Source organism: Ruditapes philippinarum, unplaced genomic scaffold, assembly GCF_026571515.1.
Source record: "Ruditapes philippinarum isolate M1 unplaced genomic scaffold, ASM2657151v2 ctg5258_1_1_1_1, whole genome shotgun sequence".
Lineage (NCBI taxonomy): Eukaryota > Metazoa > Mollusca > Bivalvia > Venerida > Veneridae > Ruditapes > Ruditapes philippinarum.
Genome location: NW_026854553.1, coordinates 84,714 through 100,399, shown reverse-complemented (window position 1 = coordinate 100,399; position 15,686 = coordinate 84,714). Strand labels below are relative to the sequence as shown.

Here is a 15,686-nt window from a genome sequence, read left to right as displayed (position 1 = left end):
ATTGTAAAATTATTGACCAGTCAATAAGTTGTACAAATGGCACTTTTGGAGGCTGGTGAAGTAGGGGCATCCTTGTACTATAGCACATGTCTAGTTAATTAGGGAAAATCATATAAATGGTGTAATCTGATTGATTATTTATCATGTGGCCACGACATAGTATCTCGTGGCCACGACTTAGCTATCTCGTGGCCACGACTTAGTAACTCGTTGCCACAACATAGTATCTCGTGGTCGAGACTTAGCTATCTCGTGGCCACGACTTAGTAACACGTGGCCGCGATTTGTAACTCGTGTCCATGATTTCGTAACTCGTGACCTCGACTTAGCTATCTCGTGGCCACGACTTATTACCTCGTGGCCACGACATAGTATCTCGTTGCCACGACTTATTACCTCTTGGCCACGACATAGTAACTCGTGGCAACGACTAAGCTATCTCGTGGCCAGGACTTAGTACCTCGTGACCACGACATAGTATCTCGTGGCCACGACTTAGTAACTTCTGGCCACGACATAGTATCTCGTGGCCACGATTAAGCTATCTCGTGGCCAAGACTTAGTAACTCGTGGCCACGACATAGTATCTCGTGCGCACGAGATAAATAAAAACACACATATCACCTTCTCGTTGCCACGACTTATTACCTCTTGGCCACGACATAGTAACTCGTGGCAACGACTAAGCTATCTCGTGGCCAGGACTTAGTACCTCGTGACCACGACATAGTATCTCGTGGCCACGACTTAGTAACTCCTGGCCACGACATAGTATCTCGTGGCCACGAGATAAATAAAAACACACATATCACCTTTGTGCCACCGTAATCTTCAGCCCAACATGCAATATTCATTTTATAACCATTTCTTGGGACCATTTTTGTACATTTTGTTTTCATGTACTCATCAATTAATATTATGAAATAATTCGTCTGAAAGCTGCACTCTCACAGATTGACATTTTTGACATTTTTTTCCTCAGAATCAGCTGATTTTGGTAGCTGTTCCTTCAATTCAGTTTTAAGCTGACACTGTGAACAAGAACCTGAGGCCGAATTCATAAAGCATCTTCGTGAATTATTTCAACTTAGTGAAAAATGATATTTTTTGACAAGTTGAATTAAAAAAAAATCTAACAATGTGTGTACAAATTTAGTTTGAAAATAGGCAAGAAAATGTCCAAATTAATAAAAAAAAAACATTAAAAATGTTGTGGATGGTCACAGATGTTGGAAATAAGCCATGTCAAAAATTAGGAACCTCCACAGTGATCTTGACCTTAGTGGTAGAAACCCAGGTCTTGTTCACGACACACCATACACCTATGGTTATTTCATATGTGAAAGAAAAATTTCAATCCTTCCATGCATACTGAAGTTTAAGAGCGGACACGACGACCACCTTCTACATTTATATAACATAAAAAATGACAAAGTTTGAACCCCCACAGTGACCTTGACCTTAGTCGTAGGAACCCGAGTCTTATTCAGGACACACCATTCATCTATGGTTATTTCATATATGAAAGAAAAATTAAAATCCTTTCATGCATACTGAAGTTTCAGAGCGGACACGACCGCCACTGTCTATATGTATAAAGCGAGACGGACGGACAGACAGACGGACGGTTCGATTTTAATATGCCTCCCTTCGGGGACATAAATATAAATAAATAAAAAATAAATGAATAAAAAATAAAATAAAATAAAACAAATAAATAACAAATTGATTTTACGGGAAACAACTATTTAATTAAGGTCCAAGGGAAACAACTCTGACAATTAACAAAATATAAATACACCCCAATTACTGACCCTGTTAAAATCGGACCAAAAGTCCGGATGAACGGTTTATTTCGGAATGATAGTGATGCATTTTCCTCATTTTCTATGTGCTACCTATATCATGTTGATCTTGTACAAGAAATACGGACTATTCTAGTATGTGTGATATATAGGCCAATATTCCGTTGAATTATAATTTGTAAAATTTAAGTGGTTTGTGTTATAAATAAATAACCTTTCAAAAATCTTAATAACTAATATATTATCGATCTCAGCGGTGTTTATCGGCTATTCAAAGTTTGGGGTTTTGAAGAGAAGATTGGGCAGGATCGGGGTCGGTCTCACAAAACCATTACTCACGAGCCACGCTAGTCAGAACAACGTTATACTTTCTTCAGAAAGTTAGCAATAAAGTAAAAACGTGCACTTTTTCTCTTTTGGAATTTTTTTTCTATGAAACTTTTTTTCAGAGCTTTTTTTTTTAACATGGATCATTTATAAAAATCGACATCGACATTCAAACAATTGAGAATATTTTTAAAAAAAATAAAGTTACAGAATGTTTATATAATCGTTAATTACATGATACTGTTCAAACAAACACAATAACAAAATCTGTCTTTTATCACAATACGTTTGTATATCACAGGAGATTCTTGTTAACATTGTTGTAAACACGGTGTTGTTGTCTTTTTTTTACTTCGTAGCATACAGTAATGTTGTTTCTTTTTTTCTTTCCCTGAAGACAAACAATGTTTTATTTAACATATTATACAAGTTCATAACAAATATTAAATGAACAAAATTACATTTCTGAAACGCTTGTGTAATTCTGTTAAGAATATAGGGACGGCCTTCATGGCTGACTGACTTCGGATCAGTCGTCTCTCGCCAGTACCAAATCACTTAAAAAATAATATAATTATGTAATATAAGTGAAAGAACACTCAAAGTCATATGTCCATTTAACTCTCATATTTGTGACTAAGATTTAAAGGTTGCTCATTTCGAATCACTTGGCACTTAGCGGTGTTAGTCTGAATCCAGCATAGGGGTCTATATTGGTATGCTAGGAAGATATCCAGCTATCTTACGGTCATTGTTTCTACGAACATGCTTGCTCTAGAATGGAAAAAATGTATGGAAGACTTCCCTTTCTGTGACCCGATGGCGGTGTTTTGGTATAAGGTCCGGCGGAGAGGCCGTGCCCGAGTAGGTTCGAATTTCGTCATTGAATATGAGGAAGGTAGCTTAGAAAACGTCGATGGTTCTATTCAGATGCTCTTTTGTGCAAGTACAAATGCACAGACGGAACTTGAGGTCGTCCGTCAGGAGAGCAGCTAAAAATTTGCCAAGTGATCATTTCTTTCAAATTCAAAGTACATGTACTTTGTCAGTTTAACCCCCCCCCCCCCAAAAAAAGCCATTAAGACCATACATCATTTCCTTACCTTATTTTTTACAGCAATAACATATACAAAGTACGATGATTACAAAGCTTGCAAATCCACCGATACTCCCTCCTACGTATACATATGTGCTGGTACCACTATTTTGTAAAAAAATGTATATATTATATAGTTTATAACATAAACCAGTTAAAACGAACGTAAAGTTAAAACCATATTCTTACTGTGATCGCGTATCACAAAACAATATTACTTTATATAATTACTTCATATATCGTACCTATTTCTTTCTAAAAGGATTAAAATTTAAAAAAAATCTTCATTCAGTATTATACAATATTTGTGTTTTCCTTTTGATACTCACTATCAAACTCATGACTTCGCTTGGTTCCTATACCACATGACATTTTATGAAATGCGTGGCGCAAAAATCCACGTCCAGATTTGAGCCGCGTCACGACAAAACCAACGTAATGGGTTTGCGACCAGCATGGATCCAGACCAGCCTGCGCCTCCGCGCAGTCTGATCAGGATCCATGCTGTTCGCTTACCAACTCTATAACAAATAGAGAAACTGATAGCGAACAGCATGGATCCTGATCAGACTGCGCGGATGCGCAGGCTGGTCTGGATCCATGCTGGTCGCAAACCCACTATGTTGGTTTTGTCGTGACGCGGCTCATTTGTATTTATCATTTTCATTTGTTTTAATGTGTAGAATCTTTCATTCTAGTGTGTAACACATACATAGGATGTTATTAAAGAAACAAAAATCCGGTAATTTTTACGGGAAGTGAACCCGCCTATTTGAAAAATCAGATATTCATACAGTTTCACTTTAGAAAAATATTCTTTTCATGGGTTATAGCAGAAAATGAAACAATGACCGTGCGTCTTTGTATTGGTTCTGCTCAACGCAGATCCCAAAAATGTCAAGTGGTGTAGGCACCTTGATTATACACCAAAAATAGAATTTTTCTTATCTTAAATGAATATAACAGAAAAAAAATCCATTTTATCTTTAGATATATACATGTATACTTATGATATATCTATATATAGTTATAATGGTATGAAATCTAACTTACGGATCGGCGCAACAGTCCCTGGTATTATCATAGGCGTCACCACAACATCCATGCTCACAATATGACGTCCGTGTTGTTACAGACGTGACGTCAATCGTACAGTAATCACCTCCGTTAACCGTCACGGCTTAAAATATAAAACGCTCATTTATTTACAATTTTATCTTCATTTGAACATTTTCTCATCAATATTTTAGTTAAACAAATTTTTTGAACGATTAATGTTTACAAAGATTACACAACCACCACCAACAAAAACTACAACAACACGACTATTTGATTTTTATATTATACTGAAATAACGTTACATAATAAAGATTATATATATATGTTATTTAACTCGTTCTTATTTCTTTCTTTTTTTTGTCTCTCTTTTTTTTATTTCACATAAAGCGGACATGTGTCTGTCCCTTTTTTGGACAAACTTATTGCGATATCCTTTTTTTATATGTGTCCTTAGTAACGATTTAATAAATACACAAGTCCAAAAATTTATATCTGAACATTTTCATGTGCATGTCGCAATTTAACACAAGCTGCACAATATGAATCTTATTTCCTGAATGAAATAATTTGTTCAGTTATTTAAAGGCTCATTACGCCCTAGAAATGCTTTTGTCTTAAAGAAAATGTTTGGAATAAAACTAATATTCTCTTATTACTCAATTAAAGGAAATAGCATCGTGAAATAAATAAATAAATAAATAAATAAATAAATAAATAAATAAATAAATAAATAAATAAATAAATAAATTGAAAAATTTAAAAAGTATTCACAATTTTCTGTTTAAAAGATAAATAAATTTCATTTCAGCATTTCATAATTTCTTACATAAATATATTGTTTTGTTTAACAAAAAGTGATCTATTTTTTTTAGTTTTAGAAAAAGATAAATCCAAATATAAAATATATTTTATTTTTCTACCTGAAAATCCGCAAACGATCGTACAAAATAAAAGCGTGAAAAGCGACATGGTTTCCAAGATGCAATAAAAAATGTTAGATTGTAAAAAAATTATTTACCCTTAACAAGAGCTCTTTTTTGCAGAATTCGCTCACCTGGTTTATTTTCAACCCACCTATTTTGTAAAAAAGGTGGGTGGGGTAAGAAACAGCCTGATAAATGCAACAATGAAGTATCTTAAACAACTGTCCCTAGGTGGGTGCATAAATTTAAAAATGTGCACATGTCAATGAAAGATGTATAAGTCTGGTAGAAACGCTCCAGTTAATGTTACAGTTGAAGAACTTTATTTTTGCATGACAGCGCTCCCGCACACAAAGTAGCTACTGAAATTGATTAAATAATAATAATAATAATAATAATAATAATAATAATAATAATAATAATAAAAATAATAATAATAAAATGCCAAAACAAGTGGATGTCCTTAGGCATCCGCCATATTCTCCAGACTTGACATCCTGTGACTGAAAAAAAATCTTGAAGGTCATCGCCACAAGAGTAGAAAGGCTCGGCCATTATTCAGTTATTGAAAAGTATACTTTCCTTTTAACGATGATTATTTTGTTGATATTGGCTGCTGATTTAGCCCTAAATCCTAGAGGCGGCAATCACAACAGGTCCATTTATAGAACAGGTGAGCTAAACTTTGTGCAATCTGTAAAAAATGATTTATTTGTCTGGACAAGCACCATGCCTGATTTGATTGGTAAACTAGCCCGCCAGTCAGGTGGGTTCTTTTTTTGTCTCATTTGTCAAACAGTGTCAATTCATGGAACTGATGAATATATTTTGGTGTTAAGTAACCTCCATATTATGAAGAAGTAACCTTAAATAAAAGAGTTTGATCGCAATCATCGCTTTATCAAATATATGACACTTGATACGTGACACTTCAAGCCCCCCCCCCTCCCCACAAAAAAAAATCTAAAAAAAAAAAGATCAGCGAAAAAAGAACGAAATATGATATGACTCTTTTCCATGAAAAAATATTGTCATTTGATAAGATAAACTCCCTTTGAAGTATTTTTTTGTTTTGTTTTTTTTTACGAAATTTGATTGTGAAATAACATGGTTTGTTTGAATGGAAGTCAGAAAATGACAAATATTTTTACGCACGTTAATTCTAAAAAAAAATTAATGATGCATGTATACAGTATAAACAAATGTTCAGAATACTACAATAAAATTTCCCGCTCTCGAAGAAAAAAGTTAGTGTTAAAAAAGACTGAAAGTTACGGAAGCCCTGGAGTACTGGAGAGACATTTATTATCTAAAAATTATTACTCATTACCTATTATTTATAACTTATTATTTATTATTTACAGGTTATTACTATATTTAGAATTGGAACGCGCCATGTTTGGCAGGAAAAAACTCTGTTTACATCATGACAATTAGCGAAAAAGATGAAGGAGAACATCATTTATAGAAGGTCATATATTACGGAAGCCTTGGAAGAACGACGAGCGGGAACGCAGATTACACTGTTCTCGAGAATTCGTGCGACACGTCGAAGGAGAGAGGTTGTTATCTTTAGATCGCATCATCACTACGGACGTAACTTGGTTGTTCCACTATGATCCCGAGTTCGAAACAGGAATCATCTGTCTGGAAAACTCCCGGAAGTCCTCCTCCAAAGAAAGCGCCGTTTCAGGAAAGCGGCGGAAACACATGTTCGTGTTTTTCATGGACAGGCTTGTTTTTCATGGACAGGGGAATGCTATTACAGCACCGTATCCCGTAAGGACAGGCTGACTGCCAATTATTACTCAAAGGTATTTATAAGCACTCATAAATGATAATTTATTTTATTTTAAATATAAGATAAAACTAATCAAATAAATGAAAAAATATATTGAATAATTTTAATACGCTATTCTTAGAATACTTAATCATTTTATGATTTCAGGCTCTAAAGCGGGATCTCGCCCAGGCTACTAGGAAGAAGCGCCCCGGGATCGACCTCGACCAGATTATTCTTCACCAGGACAACGCCCCCGGCCACCGTGCACAGTCAACGCAGTTGGAAATCAGCCTCCTTGGATTTGAGACGCTCGAGCATCCACCCTATAGCCCGGACCTCGTGCCGATGGATTTCCGAGTTTTTCCGGAAATCAAAGCACAGCTGCGTGGTCGACGCTTTGATTCCGGGTTGGAATTACAAATTGAAACCCAGAGAATAGTTTTGTCATTCGACAACATCTGGTACGAGGACACGTACGACAAATGGCTCAAGAGGCATTGAAAATGATTCGCTGTGAATGGAGATTACGTCCAGAAGTGAGTCGATATGACGATCGGGGAAATTCGACGTTAACATATTTAGCACTGATGTGACGTTAGCGTGTTTTCGGGTATGCTTCGGTGTATGTTTTGTTTTATTTGTAATTTACTTATTGTTTAATGTATTTCATTGTAATTTTTACAGCTGGCTGTAAAAGAATCAAATATTTTTATGGTGTTTTTCTTGTTTTTCAATTCCTATTATTTATCAAACTACAACTTCCCGAACACCCCTCGTATATTATAATTGATAATTATTATTTTCCTTCCTGGGCTTCCGTAATATATGACTTTAAATAAATGATGTTCTTACGGTTTCCGGTAATTGTCTTGATGTAAACAGAGATTTTCCCTGACAAACATGGCGCGGTTCAATACTCAATATAAGTAATAATCTGTAAATAATAAGTGATAAGTTATGAAGAATAGGTAATAAAAATTGTGTCAATAGTAAGACGAGTAACTGTCGAAAACATAGAAAGGTATAAAGGAAAAAGGGAAAAGGTTAAAGAAACCACAGCATAGTTTTTGATTGACACAAATGATTAAGAAAGGGTGAATGAGAAATTGAAAAAAAGAAAAATAAGGGAGCAACAGAAAGAAGACATTTTCAAGGACGTTGGTGACGTCAATCGCAGAGAGTGACGTTGAAAAGTGGCAGGTGATTGACTGCGGACATTGTAAACGATGTTCGACAGTAGCTACGGGACTGTGCAACTCTAACTAAGGAATATTAATGCAATAATTATCATTCTGGCCATAGCTTTCGCAGAAGCGGTGGGTTCATCGCAGCGGCGATGGAGATTTCGTCGCGGAAGCGGTTTATGACCGTTTCCTGCTGTCGGTAAGTTTATGACTGAATCTTACTTTATGTTTTAATTAATGTTTTACCGGAAACACCTAGTGAGTCTGGAACCCATATATGTGCGTTTCCAACTTATTACACGCACACGGTGCGATTCATTGCCATTAAATTTAAATTTGTGCTAACACTTATGTACAGTTTAACATTGGGATGCCACTTTTGCCTATTTTAGGTTAAAATGTGTGCAAAACGACCCCTTAATACACCAGCATTACATCATATGAATAATATTTGCACAAAACAACCACAATTTGGAATTTTTGAAATTGTTATTGCCTTTTTATAACAGAATTGACAAAAATTGATTACAACGCAGACAGCGATGGATTCTATTGCAACACAGTCCTGATGCCATTAAAGTCTATTGTGAGGGTTTAACTTGACATAACGCATTTTTCAATTTAGAACAACCCTTTTCTTACGTCGACATCAGAGAAACGCTTTCTTTTAGTGTTATAACAATATGATCATATATTATAAGAATCTTACACTGGCTGCCGGTACCGACCGGAATGACTAGCTCGAGGTTTACTGCGGTAACGAGGCTCTGCCGAGTTGCCGCTAAACAGTTAGCCGAGAGCAAGATATTCCCGGCTGTACCGACAGCCGGTGTTTGATTCTTTTCTTGCATATTACATATCAATTACTTTCAGAATAGAAATCACGAAAATTGATATTCTCATAACGCACTTTTTTCTTATAGTAGCGTATGAAATTACAACTTCATTCATAATGGTAAAATGACGTCTTCCTGAGAACGAAATTCATTTTGTTTCTGTTTTCTGTCTGTCTGTCTGTCATAAATGGCGCGCGGAAATGACGTCATTTAAAGCGCGTAACTTGTCTTACATGGGGGTGTTAGACAGGTTTTTCCAGCATCGGTGTATACGGTAGATATAATCCTGTCTGATAGACAAGAAACAAACTTTATAATACTGCACGTTTGTAACGTCGCTTTTCATTGGATAATCATAGTTAACAGTTATATAGCTTTAACACCGTGTTCAATATTTTAAAAAATAAAGATCGCAATACTGAAATAAGACGTGGAATGGTCTAAGTATGTGCTACCGATTCATTTCCGACGGTTTTCATGTTTGTACTATCCTTAGTTTTCTTTAGGCTGCTAGGCTGCCAGGCTGCTAGGCTGCAAACTTCACGAACATCTTTACAAACAACTATTACTTATGTTTATCAGTCGGACATTTCATCGTCAACAGCCCGTATCATCCGAGTGATATACAAATGTTTTGTCTATATAACCTGCGATCCCTTTTCAAAATTCCACTTTATCTAGTTCCGCCCCTTGTTTTCCCTTAAAGAGCACACGAGAACACACATTACAATGCGACGTTTTTCATGGAATGTCAAGGGCGTTTCAACATTAGACCATGATTACCGCCGTATGAACACAATCGCTGATGTTTTCATGTTCAAAATTTCACCATTTTCCTGTTTAAGTGTTGAATGAACGGCTTTTACTGATAATATTTGGCGTGGATACCAAAACTGTTCTTTAACAGGCTCTGTAACATCGCACTTTTGGGTCCAACGCATTTTGGGGTCGGACCCCAAAGTGCGTTTGACCCCAGAGTGCGGTGTTACAAGGCTCAATCAAGCCGAGCCTGCAACATTTTCAGTTTTGCCGTTTTTCCACTTGAAATAAATGTTCGACTTCTATAACACAAACGATTCTCACTCGCATATCATTTTTTTCAGCGATACATTTTCACAATTTAAAATTGATTTGATATTTAAAGCAACAACTAAGTAATTTATCAGTATACAAGAACAAGAATAATGTACAGTAAAGGCAAGACCCACGCTGTGTGGGTCAATCCTTTTGCCAAATATGTTATACCATTGTATTGTAACTGTCTTCACATTTCATAACACTGTTTCCCTTTCTTTGCCAAAGAATATGTTTTACAAATATCGATAAAAAAATGTTCAGAAAATATATGTTTTTTTTTTAATTTTTTTTTATTGTAAAGCATATTTATTCATACCGGAGTGCTGTTAAGACAATGTTTGTATCCTTATTCATAAGGGTCGGTACGTCCCTGTGACAGTAAGGCTATCGATTACAGATTTAAATAATAGAAGAAGTTATAATTATATAATCGTAATATTTTGTATATCAGATATATTCGATGTATATATTAAATGCTATTAAAGCAACACGCCTCCACATTGATGCTAATTTTCCTAAAAAAAATTGAAAATGTATTTAAAAGTATAAAATTGTGAAGTGACCAAAAGTAAGAAATTTATCAATGGCACTTACAACCATCTTAGATTAACAAAAAGAGGTCAAAATATGCAGAAATAGCCCTTACTGCGTTAGTAACACTGTAGAAATATAATCATAAATGAATGTACTGAAAATCAGTCATTATACGCACATATGTAAATTATTTCGTTTTACTTTTCCAAATATCTTTGTAAATTTTTCTCAATCTATGATTTTAACTCATCTAGAAGCATGCAGCTTTAATGCGTATCATTTTACGATTGATTTACATCAATCGTCCGTATCAATAGTGTAATTTAAAAAAAAACAAAAAAAAAAAACATTTGGATCGGAATTCAAATGACCCACTTCCTGGTTAGGAACTGGAATCAGATTAGCGTAAATTTAAACGAATAACATTGAAACTATACAATAATGTTAGATTGTTGTCTCTAGTTTGTAAAAACTTAAGGTCGGACAATGGATTTATGTTAGAAAAATATCTAATTTATTCATGCATTGGTCCTTCTTTTTAATTCTATTCATGTAAGAATAAAAAAAAAACATATTTAATGAATGTACACGACCAGTTTGTCATTGTCGCTCTTTAAAACCATTATTTTGTTCTTTGTTTAAATGTTTCAATCAAAATCCCAAATGTTATAGGTTAATTAAGATGTTAATTGTTGTTAAGTTGATTCGATATGTTCGTTAGGACAAACAATTGTATGAAAGACAATGCAAAAAAGCACATAAAAACGATACAAAATCAATAACAAGATTGCATTTGAGAAAAATGCTATGCCACCGCATTAATACAACACTAAATAGTAGTGTAGGAATATATATTTTTTTTTGTTTCTATACAATTGAAGATTGTCATAATGCATAGATCCCTGACCTATCTAATTCTTATAATCAGATTAGTGGTTAACTCAATAAAAGATCAGAGTAGGAATATATCAATGCACTTGAGTCTAGTGAATTTGGTGTTGAAGGCCATATTTCACACAGCCTAAATTTCATGACTACATCACAGGACAACACAGTAAGACACTCAAAGTCTAGGTCAGCTGATACCAAAGTTCACGTTATATCTTAATCTGTGCACATGGTTCAAATTTCATAGCTGTACATCAAAGGACAAGAAAGTAGGTCACATCATCAAAATCTAAGGGCGGAACCAATTTTGACCCCAGTACTATAATTTGAACAATCTTGGTAGAGGTTCACTTTGCAAAGTCTCATGCCATATATTTCCCTCTAGCCTTTGTCAATTCAGAGAGGAAGATTTTTCAAGTTTTTACTTTATACATATAAGGAAAACTATCGCCTCTGGGGCAGGACAATTTTAACACTAGGGGCATAATTAAAACAACTTTAGTAGAGGACCAATAGATGATATTATATATCAAATATCAAAGCTCTAAGCCTTGTACCTTCAGAGATCATAGAAGAAGATTTTTTAAGTTTTTACTATATGTACATAGTGAAAATCAATGACCCCTGGGGGTGGGGCCAATTTTGACTCCAGGGCTATAATTTGTACAATCTTGCTAGATGTTCACTACACAATGTTTCATGCAAAATATCTAACCTCTAGCATTTGTCAATTGCTAGAAGAATTTTTTTAAGTTTTTACTATATACATATAAGGAAAAGCAATGACCCCCGGGGCGGGGCCGATTTTGACCCCAGGGCTAAGATTTGAACAATCTGGGTAGAGGTCTACCAGACAATGCCTTATGCAAAATATCTAAGCTCTAGGCCTTTTGGGTCTTTACAAGAAGGTATTTTAAGTTTTTACTATATGTACATATAGTGTAAAGCAATGACCCCTGGGGAGGGGGCCAATTTTGACCCCAGGGCTATAATTTGTACAATCTTGCTAGAGGTTCACTACACAATCTTTCATGCGAAATATCTTAACTGTAGCCTTTGTAAATTTAGAGAAGATGATTTTTTAAGTTTTTACTATATACATATAAGGAAAACCTATGGCCCCTGTGGCGGGGCCAATTTTGACACAAATATTTAAGCTCTAAGCCTGGTACCTTCAGACAATAAGATTTTTTGATTTTTTATTATATGTGTTTATTTAAAAGCCATGACCCCAGGGGCAAGGGCAATTTTGACCCCAGGGCTATAATTTGAACAATATTGCTAGAGGTTCACTACACAATGTTTCATGCAAAATATCTAACCTCTAGCATTTGTCAATTGCTAGAAGAATTTTTTTAAAGTTTTTACTATATACATATAGTGAAAAGCAATGACCCCCGGGGCGGGGCCGATTTTGACCAAGGGCTATAATTTGAACAATCTTGGTAAGGGTCTACCAGACAATGCCTTATGCAAAATATCTAAGCTCTAGGCCTTTTGGGTCTTTACAAGAAGGTATTTTAAGTTTTTACTATATGTACATATTGAAAATCAATGACCCCCTGGGCGAGGCCGATTTTGACCCCAGGGCTATAATTTGAACAATCTTGGTAGAGGTCTACCAGACAATGCCTTATGCAAAATATCTAAGCTCTAGGCCTTTTGGGTCTTTACAAGAAGATTTTTTTAAATTTATTCTTATAATTCCCTTTGGACATGGCAACCAGATTTCTGCATGGAATGAAATTCTTTGGAAGCCCTTCACCCAAGGATCAATCCTGCAAAGTTGGGTTGAAATTGGACTAGTGGTTTTTCACAAGAAGATTTATAATCTATATAACACACAAACATACATACATACACACAGGTGAATCGCTATATGCCACCGCATAGTAGATGCTGCGGTGGCATAAAAATAATAAAAGGAATATTATGTAGGTATTCAACAACTTCATTCAACAACAAACTAAAATGTATCTACTTTCCCCAATAATTAATAAGGATATTTGTTTCAAACTAAGTAACAGGGACGAGAAACCATTTACCATTATTTGAGGGTTTGAAGTTTTTGTGTTCTCATACCACAACACCGCCACTGGGTTACAGAAAGGAAAGTATTTCGTTTTTAATCCATGCATCTTTGTAGAAACAAGGACAGACAGAAAATTAGCTGGATATCTCCTAACATACGATAATCCTATGCTAGATTCTGAAAATGACAACGTTTAAAAAAGGAAAATCAATACGCACATAATTCGTTGCTGATTAAAAAAATCTAAAAAAAATCCAGGAATCCATCACTGATTCCACGAGTCGCTGTCACTAACAATAAGTTTTTTTTTGTTTTTGCTTCCGGGTTGAAGTAAGTATTTCTTATACAAAAAATAAAATAGATTACATATTTTAAAATTGGAATAATATCTTTCTTGTGTTTGCTTATCCTTGTAAAGGGGTAACTTAATATCAAACTAGTGTATGCATTTAGACATTGTTTGATGAACGTGCTAATAAAAGTTGCTACATTAATTGAACACCTCACTGAAAGGCTATAAATCAAACAATTTTGAATGCATTAATACAATTGGTGATTTGGCAAGATAAAGTTATACCGCGTAACCAATACCAACCAGCACTTGGACAACAATTCGTCGGCCATTTAGCTCACCTGGATAAAGTGGCCGACCACCCATTTTCTATACATTGCAATTTTATTTGAAGTCAATAGCAACAATTCGACTAATAAAATGCGGTTATGAATCCAAGTACAATGCTCATCCCGTTACTCGACAGTTGTGAAATGTATATTGTATTTCTAATGAAGGAGCAACCAGCTGTCTTGATCTGCTAGGTCGTTTGCTTCTTTCATAATATGTTTGACAGGGGAATATGTTCACGGAGAGCTCACAGAAGATCTTCACTCGCAGGTGAACTGAAACCATAGCCCATAACCGTGATGTGACTAAAAGAACAGCTGTATCAGATGTCAAACAATAAATGCAAAAGCGACTGAGTCTTCAATAAGTATCTGGTCCGTGCTGTCACACTTTTGATATTGACGACGAGTATCATTATCATCCCCATGTCTCATTATTAATAAATTATTTATAATCATATTTTCACACAACAATTTGAAAAATATGTATCGACGTGGGGGTGTAAACAATCCAGTCTGAAACCGATAAGGTAGGATATATGTATCGACTGCAGCCGATAAATCTGGAGTAAACATTGTTACTATTTTAGTAGGTAAAAGTTCCGGGTCATTCTATAAATCGGGGGTGGGGGGGGGAATAGAAAGTAGAGAAAAGAAATGGTCACAGAATACGTGGCGCTCCGACAAAAAGGACAGTAAGTCTAAATAAATATATAACTGGTGTAGGTGACTCTGATCGGAAAAAAACCTCACACCGCTAATTAAGCGGAAATGAGTCGAAAAAACAGATACAATGCATATGTTTTTTTTCAAACTGTTTACGAGGAGTTGTATTGAAAATCTATCGAATTAAACCCCAACTGGACAATAACACACTGTAAATTTTACACAGACGATGGGTTCTTTTCATCAGGAAACAAAATATTCAAGATAATATTCAAAATCAAGGTGAATAATATGCATAAGTTTATGAAAGGTTAACAATATAGTGAACAGTTATTCAAAAGTGATTAACACAAGATATATATATTATATATATATTATATTGTATTATATATTATATATAATAATAATAATTACACATATAGCACGACTTAACTTCACTCTTTGCACATGAATTTTTTTACATAAATGCTATCTAAATTATGTCTGTGTTAATACGATCATACAGAGGTAAAGAAAATCATGCCATACAGGAGAATGAGTTATTTGAATTTTTAAATAATAATTTTGCAGAATAATGCAAGTTTTAATAAAGTTGAATGGTCAGAGCTATCCATTAAAGAGTCTAATTTATATATATTAGGATGACTTGAGAACAGAAGGTAGCACCTGGGGGTATTCCTCCATTGATAAAGCTTTTGTTTTCGTTGCTTTCGAGTAAAGCTATGTTCTCACCGCCGATCAGATCAACTCGATTGTCCCGATCACATTAATTCCCCGATGAAGCCCGACCAAGCTGGATTAAATGCAAATTTACGACTCCTACACGACCTTAAGTCGTCCATGTTTACGACTTCT

The 15,686-nt window shown here is 35.0% G+C and overlaps 1 long non-coding RNA gene across 1 annotated transcript; it reads right to left on the bottom strand.

Annotated features, from left to right (window-relative positions):
• Positions 1-1,729: 1,729 nt before the first annotated feature.
• Positions 1,730-5,317, bottom strand: LOC132740441 (uncharacterized). The gene is made up of 4 exons (XR_009627160.1): positions 5,208-5,317; positions 4,282-4,408; positions 3,236-3,333; positions 1,730-2,523 (listed from the first exon to the last, which is right to left on the bottom strand). It is a non-coding gene; the product is annotated as an uncharacterized LOC132740441 (long non-coding RNA).
• Between the last annotated feature and the right edge of the window lie 10,369 nt (positions 5,318-15,686).